General features: G+C 33.7%; 2 long non-coding RNA genes across 2 annotated transcripts; both read left to right on the top strand.

Annotated features, from left to right (window-relative positions):
- Nucleotides 1–1,701: 1,701 nt before the first annotated feature.
- Nucleotides 1,702–7,055, top strand: LOC133182283 (uncharacterized). The gene is made up of 3 exons (XR_009720530.1): nucleotides 1,702–1,950; nucleotides 5,825–5,912; nucleotides 6,888–7,055. It is a non-coding gene; the product is annotated as an uncharacterized LOC133182283 (long non-coding RNA).
- Nucleotides 7,056–7,355: 300 nt separating this feature from the next.
- LOC133183627 (uncharacterized) lies at nucleotides 7,356–8,867 on the top strand. The gene is made up of 3 exons (XR_009720688.1): nucleotides 7,356–7,772; nucleotides 7,941–8,025; nucleotides 8,131–8,867. It is a non-coding gene; the product is annotated as an uncharacterized LOC133183627 (long non-coding RNA).
- Nucleotides 8,868–9,871: the final 1,004 nt, after the last annotated feature.

Raw genomic sequence — 9,871 nt, 5'->3', positions numbered from 1 at the left:
GAAATGTTCTAGATGAAAGTAAAATAGTCCTAATTGACTTGATTCATCTTTCAAAAACAGAGAAAGTGATCCATGATATTGTGTAGCTTTTCTCGGTAATGGCCAATGTGTAAGCTCTAGCTCTATTGGTCAGAGACTAGAAGAGCTAATGCATAAGAAGGTGTCCCTTGTCTGTCTGTCTAGCTGTCTGTCCTTTTGTAAATAACTTTTCAAAAAGCTACCTGTCTTTCAGTTTTAATTGAAAAAGACAACAGGACATGGTGGAAATGGAATATGCATGTTTGATGGACAATAAGTCTCCAAGATGTGGAAACAGCAGCTGCACTCAACAGAACTTGGTGAAAACAACTGGAGGAGCAAGGTTGATGGACGTTGGTTTTCGAAGATTTAGAAACAGCAGCTGCCCTCAACAGGACATTGTAGAAATAACTGCAGGAGGCATGACTGAAAGATGTTGATATTCCAAGATGTGGAAACAGCAGCTGCAGCCAACAGGACTTGGTGGAAACAACTGGAGGAGACAAGTCTGATGGATGTTAACCCCCCCCCCCCCCCCTCCCCTACAAGACATTTAACAGTAGATAACTGCCACTGATCAGGTATGTGACAATCATGATCCAAGATAATCTTATTAATAAAAATTAAGTTCCAAATTACAATGGCTTCAATTCAAAATAAATCAACACAGCTACAAATAAAGTGTTATATAAAATTGAATGATACTCAGTTGTGTAATAATTTTAAGAGCCATTTTGTTTCCAAGCTTCACAGTCTATTAAAATATACATATTTCATACACTGGTATCAGATAAATCTCATGTTTGGAAATCTCAGAAATCTGATGAATTTTCATCAGAATTGAGGAATTTTCTAATTTTTCACATTCTTGTAGCCTCCATTTACACTTTAAATCAGTCACTTACAGTTATTAATTGCAAATTTTAACTGCATTTTGATTTTTATATCAAACAAGGGCCATACATTGTCCTTTGTGTCTCTCACACCATCTTTTCATAGAAATGTTTTCCCAACAAACAAAAAAAGAAAATGTTACACATCTTTATTTTTAATTACTTTGTGTCCCAGTCTATTTTAAGCTCAATTCATAGCACTGCACTTAATCAGAGATCTCATTTTTTGAGACAGCAGACCTGTAATACAGAATGACTTACGTTTCCTTACGTTGATTTTTTGTTAGGATGTGTCAGTATTCATAACCCCTTTTTGCCCCTTCCAGGATAAGAGATTGAAAAAGGCACTTAAAGAATTATCTGGCAGCTTGAAAGGAGCCCTGGAAGCATGGATGATATTTTCTACAGGATAATGGATATTGACTCTGAAAACGTGCAGATGAAGACAACAAAACATGGTGGAAACAACTGTAGGAGGCAAAACTAATGGGCAATGATCATCCAAGATGTGGATACAGCAACCACACCCAAGTGAACTTGGTGGAAACAACCACAGGAGGCAAGGCCAATGGATGTTGAGGAAGATTGATGGATGTTGAGGCAAACCTGATTGACAATGATCCTCAAAGATGTGGAAACAGCAGCTGCTCTCAACAGGCCCCAAGACCATAAACTGAGAAAATTTCAAACTTAAATAACTTTTGAAATAATTTTGATTCCGAAAAAAATAAATCGCCCATATGCTTGAATTTACATGCTATACAAAACTGCTAATGTTTAAGCAATACATTAGATAAAACTCAAGATATTGAAAATAAAAATTTGACTCAAGTCCGTTCTCAGTTTATGGTCTTGGGGCGAGGACTTGGTGGAAACAACTGGACGAGCAAGGCTAATGGATGTTGATCTTCCAAGATGTGGAAACAGCAGCTGGAACCTACACAGGACTTGGTGGAAACAACTGGAGGAGACAAGCCTGATGGATGTTAAATACCCCCCCTTTCAAGACGTATCACAGAAGACAACTGACACCGATCAGGTATGTGACATAATCATGATCCAAGATTATCTTATTATCAAAAATTAAGTTCCAAATTACAATGGCTACAATTCAGAATAAATTATCATATCCTAGCTACAAATAAAGTGTTATGTAATTGGTGTGAAATTTCCTGCATTTGACATATCGTAGTGTCTGTACAGATGCTAAGTGATAAATTAATTTTTTCTTTGTTTTCCACTAAAAGAATAGAGTAAGTACTGATATCAACCACCAATATATGGCAGGTGGCTTGATTTTGCTATTACATGTGCATCAGAATTTAATTCGAATTACCTTTGCTTAGTATTCATATGGAGCTAAAGCAAAATAATTTGATAGGCAGTTAATTCAAATAAAACTAATATTAAATTCTCCATGTGAACGCGGTTGAAATTTAATTCGCAGTAACTTGAATTTAATTCAAATTAAACCATCTGTGTGAACAGCGCATAAATTGTGTAGCTTCTCTCAGACATGAGGAAACAATTTTTATGCCCCCAGATCGAAAGATCCCGGGGGTATATTGTTTTTATCCTGTTTGTCTGTCTGTTTGTCTTTTTGTCTTTCTGTCTGTTGTCAACTTTAACCTAGCCCATAACTATTGCGCTGTCAAGGGTAAGGCTTTGATATTTGACATGAGTGTTCATTATGACAAGACCTTTCCTTGGGTACCACCATATATGATCTTTTGACCTTGGAGTTTGACCCAGTTTTGCAAAATTTTAACAAACTTAATCCTTGGCCATAACTTTTAAACAGTTGGTGCTAGGGCTTTCATACTTCACATGTGTTATCCTTGTGACAAGACCTTCCTTTGGATACCAACCACTTTGACCCTTTAACATTGACCTTGGAGTTTGACCTACTTTTGAAAAAACTTTAACCTTTGCGATAACTTTTGAACAGTTGGTGCTAGGGCTTTCATATTTCACTTGTGTAAGCCTTGTGACAAGACCCTCTTTTGGATACCAACAACTTTGACCCTTTGACCTTGGAATTTGACCAACTTTTGGAAAACTTTAACCTTGGTCATAACTTTTGAACGATTTGTGCTTCGGCTTTCATATTTCACCTGTGTATTTCTCGGGAGAAGGCCTTTCTTTTGGCACCATTAATTTTGACCATTTGACTTGACCTTGATGTTTGACATAATTTTGGAAAAAACTTAAACCTTTTCCATGTCTGTTCAATGTTTACTGCTAGACCTTTCATATTTCACAGGTTTATTCCTTTGATTTGCATTTGAGAAAGTTTAACCTATGCTACAAGTTGCCATAAGGGGGGCATCATTGTTTCACAAACACATCTTGTTCATGTTATTTCATGTGGGATTTCCACTGAGGGAATGCCAGAAGGTTCAGGAACATATAAATAGTTTTACCAATTTCTGTGAAGCTCATAATCAGGTCAAGTACACTACCTTTTATGGAAGGTAGTTTTCATCACGTGACAAAATTTTTGTCAAACCCATTATCCGATCAATTGAATGAGTTGCAAAGCATGACGGTCTACTATGTGTTTACTATTAAATAGCTGTATGTGGTTTTTGTTGTTATAGTGCATAATATTTACTGGGAAACCTGTACAACTTAATTCTTCTTCATTTTATATGGCTGAAATTGAAAGATTATATACCAAAGACAAAATTCATTGCTCACATTGAATATTTGAGATGTATTAGATGATTAATAGTTATGTCAAATTCTGTCTAAACTCTTTGACATATGCATACATTAAATACGTTTTGAAGATAATGAAAACAAAAATTAAACACTGGTGTATTGATGTTTAGATCTAAGAAAAATATCCTAAATACAAGATATCACTTTTGACATACTTGAATAGATATATGTAGATAAGATACACAGACTGAAAAATATGCTTTTCTTGTTGTTTGTCAACAAAAAGCATCTAGATTTTTTCATTACGCCTAATACTCTAATGAAAATCAAAAAGAAATTATTTTTAGTTGCAAATGAGTACCATTTTTAAAATAGCATTGGAATATATGTTCATAATACTATTACAAAGAAAAAAGGCTTTGAATTTTAAGCATTCTGTAAAAGTACTTCAAGGCCCATTCAGTCAATTGTTTTCTCCCTTGCTCCTCAAAACCACGTGAAAAAATACTTGCTGCTTGTTCTACGCAATAGCACCTATGTGTCTTTGAACAATAGTATATGCTGATTATAATTTAAACAAGTTCATATAAGGTTTGATAAACCAAACTGTAAATGTGATCATAGAAATGGAAGATTACATACCATTTTCAATATCTTTTCATAAATATCAAAAAAGAATGGAAAATGAGTTTCCAATGGACAATTAATTATTTGCTTTTCATTTTCAATATGCTGCATTTGTACTACAATTTGTAATAGCCCATAATGCATTGTGACTCATTCAGCTGATTGTCCGTTTGATAAAGTATATATATAAACAGATAGCTAATTTAACATGCAAATTTATGGTGATTTCAGAAAATCTGGTGGTCTTGACCTGAAAATATAGTTTCCAAGAGATAGTTGTACTTTTAAGCCCCAATATTCAATAGAAAGGACTTTAATAAAATATTGTTATGAGGTTTTGACATTATAGGGATTGCTTGGATACATTAAAACATACTATCTGCAATGAAATGTAGTACGTACAACAAAAAGTAATCAAATAAATAAGTTTAAAAATAAATAGACAGATTGGCTTTTACTTGTGTGAGACTTGGAAACCAGGCAGTTTAGGACATCTTAATGCAATTCTTGGACATTACGCCACTCTTGTCAGCACATGTACTATTATAATTAGCAGATATCTTTCTTCTTATGCACTCCCCCCCCCCCCTTTCACCTCTCTTCCTCCCAGGCCAGTCTATCCCTCTATCTCAATTGTCACTATGTAATTATAAATTTTTAGTGTTTAATTTATTATATTCATAAATGATTTTTTTTTGTGTGCCAATATTATAAATGTGTTTGTGACAATTGATATCAATCTTTTTAACAAGGTCAAGCACTGACTGAATTTTTAGCCGGGTGGATGGCTTAATTGAAGTCAACAGAAGCCTAAACTTTTGTTATGGTGTACATTCAACCATGCAGATATTCAAACTCTTCACATGCACCCAAATTAAATTTTTTGCAAAGAAACATAGTGCATATACAGTCTATTAAACTATACTTTTGCAACAATTAACTCAAACACTAAAATCAAACAATTAAAGAAAAGTGAGGATTTAAAAAAAATATATTGAACATTAATGTTTATGCATTTTCTCCCTTTTGACGTCCATTTAGGCCTGTCTGTGTCACATTCTATAAATAGAGGTTGTGTTATCATGTTAACATTATATGTGACCTGATGCACACCTGGCTTGATGAAAGAATTAAGCCAAGTAAACTTGATGTCAATCAAAGCTTGTGTCCATTGTAGCTTGATTGATAAAACATCAAATGACAGATCATAAATGCTTCAATTAACAAACTTTAGATGATGAAGGACTCAATCTCTAAGTATCAAATAAACAATAAAGAGGTTGTTTAATCTTTTTCAAAGCTTAAATTTCTTTTTGAAACAAAGCAGGGAGTTTGAAAGCTTAATTTCTAAACGTGCATGAACTTAATGACGATCTCCGAATTTTCTGTTTTTGCTGACATCCTAAATCAATGAGACAATCAGTATAAAAAAATAAATAGTGCATTATTGTTTTTGAGAGTAACAGTTGATTCAAATAGACACCCCTGGAAAAACCACTATCAACCTCTGCTGACGTTTTGGTTGACACTGGTTTAATTTCCTTGGGGTGTCAGTAGTTTTTCTCATTTTTCTGTTTTGTTTTAGTGGATGCTATATAACATACGTTTCCTCTTCTTTAAAGTTTGAAGACCATCCAATGTAGGGAATTAAGCAGATCTCATTTTGCCTTGGTTTGCTTGATGACATCATGAAGAATGGGGACCATTCAGGTATTTCAAAGTTACCTTGATTACTATTTTTTGTAATTTTTACGTCACCTGAATCACTCAGGTGACCTATTCCTATCTGTTTGTCTGTCGTCATCCATCATGTGTTAACATTTGAAAATTTTCAGCTTCTTCTTTAAAACTGCTAAACCAATTTCAACCAATTTTGGCAAAGAAGGTTATCTATGATTGAAGGGGAACAAAATTATGAATTTCATGGTCCCTGGCACTCTGAGGCCATAGGGGTGGGGTTAAAATTAGTGCTACATGTATCTATAAAATTAGCTTCTTCTTTACTAAAAGCAGTCAAACTGTTGGCATGATTGTAATAAGCAATGAGCTCTCTATTAAAATTATGAAATGCATGGCCCTTAAAAGAATATGGGGTTCTAATGAACATAGTGAAAAATCATAAATTCTTTAGAATACTGTAGATCACTAAATTTTCACAAGAAAGTCATTTAATCTTAATTAGCAAGACAAAATTTTCACGAATTATGGTTATTGCTCTATATGATATCCCTAGGAATACTAATGTATGCCTGAATAAAATTTTCGCAAGCACACTATCGTGCATAATTATGCGAAAATAAAGTTCTCGCAAATGAAAAGTGATTTAAAATGTATCTTCTTCTTTCCCCGTGTATAAAGTACAAAATTTTTTAGGGAGCACGTTCTTGAGATAATGTATGGAGAAGCAGGACAAGCTGATATTCAAATCTCAAAGCACTGATATAAATGCATTCTAGCAACAATGTTTTTCTGTTTTTAAAATCAAAAACCATTTTGAAGAACATTTTTGTAAAGGGTGTCCAAATTACAAATGGGTATGAGGTCACCCGATTCGGACACATATGGGTTAAATCTCTTCGGTACCTTAACTTCTTCCGACACTGACCTCCTTTTATCTTTCTTTTATGTGAATGAGAAAATCATAAGCTGATATATAGTTTAAAATAATACACTTGCACCTGACAGGTTGCAGAGGTGACTTCTAAGAATGGTGTTGATGAAGTTTTTCTTCAACATCGTGAAAAAAAGAAGCCTAATAGGAATTGGTGGAAAAAAGTAACTGGTTGAAAATGCAATGTTGATGGACATTGACCTTCTAAGATGTGGAAATGAGCAGCTACAGCCAGACAGGAATTGGTGGAAAAACCTGGCAAGACTGGGTATATTCCTCTAATTATTTTTAGAATCGGTAGGGGTAGCAAGTAGTTCACTAACACAAATAGTTGGATCTTTAACTTGCAAGCAGTATATAATAAAAAAAAAGTCATCTGAACTAAAGATGCTTGATATGTATGATTAAGAAGAAGAAATCCCACGTTCAAAACCATTTCCATTTTTGTGTTATCTTTGAAAGAAAAAGAACTAAATTGTTTGATATGTGCATACCCTGACTTTGGGAATTAATTACCTTACTTTTACTTTCAGATGTTTTTGCAAACGTGCATTTTGCTGGAAAACGAATCTGACATGCCATGTGCACCTTGAGATTTTAACCAGTTAGAGAAATTTGACGAGCTTTCATTTGAGGACGTGTCCCATCCTTCAATGAAAATTAGGGGAGAAGCTTTGTGAGAAAACATTAACATTGTTACCTATGGGGAAATGTATTAGTGGACTGTACCCAGACTGATGGATGTTGACCCTCTAAGATGTGGAAATGAGCTTCTACACCAGACAGGAATTTGTAGAAAACCTGGAAAAGGCAAGACTGATGGATGTTGATCCTCTAAGATGTGAAAATGAACAGCCATAGTCAGACAGGAATTGGTGGAAGCAACTAGAAAAGACGAGACTTATGGATGACCTTCCCAACAGCAAGACTTAACCCTGTGGAGGACTGTCACTGATCAGGTATGTGACATAATCAATGATCCAACATCTTTTTTTTAAAAAAGTACAGCAAAAAGATATCATCTTAGAGCTATATAATATTTCACTTAGATATGTCTGTTCTTTTATTAATTTCTGTTTATAGTTACCCAGATATATGCTGAAGTATTAACTAAATCTCTGTTATAGTGTGCTTTGATGACAGTACCCAGTAGGAGACTCAGATAAAGCCATGTGGATGTGCTTGACATTATGAATGACAAGGATCCCTCAGGTATGGAAATAAGTCACCCAAGTATGCCATTCTGTAAGACTCTGTTCTTCATTTTACTTCATTGATCCTATTGGTTAATTACCTTTTTTTCTCATTCATTGACAGAAAATAAAAGTATTTAAGAGGCATATCCTTGTGGTCACATGTGGAGAAAGACAAAGATAGATGATCATGTAGAAAGCCAGATTTGAACACACAAGCACATCCAGTTTACGATGTTATAATCCAAAACAAATTTTTTTGAAACATTTGTTTTGGAAATGGGTGTCTGAGTTGTAAGAGGGTATGGGGTCGCCCACTCAGACACGTGGGTTTTCTCCGGGGGCTCCGGTTTCCTCCCACACTGACCCCATTCTTTTTCTCTGTGCCAATGTAAATATCTTAATTGTTTTGCTCTAATGTTATTTTATGTAATTTGTTATATTTTATATTATAAAATGTTTAGATGAAGTAGTTGAAAGCTAGTTGTAAGTAGACCTTGTCGATACCCTGGGGCATTACTGGTTGGAACTTCGTGGATCCTTGGCCGCTACGGTTGCCAGGCTGGCCTGGGGAGGAGAGGTTGAAACGCAACTAGTTGTAGGCTGCTTTGTCTTTAATAATCTGTTTTCATTTTATCTAAAATCATATATGTTGCAGATATAATGATTGTTAAATATTGAATTAGTATTCCTGGAATGTACAAATTCTGTCAGCTACTGTACCAGTAATAATTTGTATAGTAAATTCCCATTATTAGCTTATTGTGAAATTGAATGCATTATATACTGACTAAAACTTCAGTAAAAGTAATTGATTATAAATTTTGATGTGAAATTATGATTTGTATTTAATACTGTGAAATAATGGGATTTGAACATGTTAAATTGTGATCTGTTAATGTTAAATTGTAATTTTTGAATGTCAAATTGTGATTTGTTTATGTAAAATAGTGATTTGTGAATGTTTGTGAATTTAATGTCTGATTTCATTGTGCAAAAAAGAAAAGAAAACAAACAAACAAAAAAGCCAGGAAAAAAAAAACAAGAAAAGACAAAAAAAAAAAAAAAACAAAGAAAAGAAAGAAAAAACAAAGTAACAAAACAAAAAAAAAGAAAAAAAAAACACAAAAAAAAAGAAACAAAGAAAACAGAATTGAAAGAAAAAAAATATATATGTATAAAGGAGCAGAACAAAAAAGCACAAAACTTTTAATGCTGCCTGCTTGAATTAACATATTTGCATGTTTTTTCAAGCAGAAGGTTCCAAGCCCTTAAAAGCAGAGGAGAAGTTTTGGTATCTTATGTATATACATTATATCCATTAATGAATGTATGCCAAAGAAGATGGGCAGACAATGACAAGCAGAATACCTAAAGTGCAACAAACATGAAGGTAAAAAATCTCAATTATAACAAAATTTTCTTTGATATTTCATCTAACATAGTATACTTTATGTAAAATCTATACAATCTGCAATATATCTCACAAAGATTGAAATTATTTGCTTATAAAATACATTGTAGCATCCACACACTAAGGAGGGCAAAAAGCAGACCTCTATGTGACCTCTAAAATTTAGGCACCAACTGTCTCCTTATCAAAAAAAATTAGTCGCCAATGCAAATTTTTAGTCGCCAGGCAAATTTTTCTTAGGCGCCAATTTAAAAACTGATTTCAGTCAATATATAGAGACATGTCCATAGCTAACTTTTAAACTTCTTTTCTGATCTTGATAAAAAAATATTCGAAAATGTTTATAGTTCAGTAATTTAACGATCACCAAGTCTATTTAACCAAGTCTCTTTAAAATGGTCGCCAATTTGGCGACTTATAGAAAAAATTTAGGCGCCAATCATAATTTTAG

Source organism: Saccostrea echinata, unplaced genomic scaffold (genome assembly GCF_033153115.1).
Source record: "Saccostrea echinata isolate AGI-Se365-2 ecotype Australia unplaced genomic scaffold, CSIRO_AGI_Sech_v1 ptg000009l, whole genome shotgun sequence".
NCBI classification, from domain to species: Eukaryota; Metazoa; Mollusca; class Bivalvia; order Ostreida; family Ostreidae; genus Saccostrea; species Saccostrea echinata.
The sequence above is the reverse complement of the archived record's forward strand: the minus strand, read 5'-3'. Positions and strand labels throughout refer to the sequence as shown.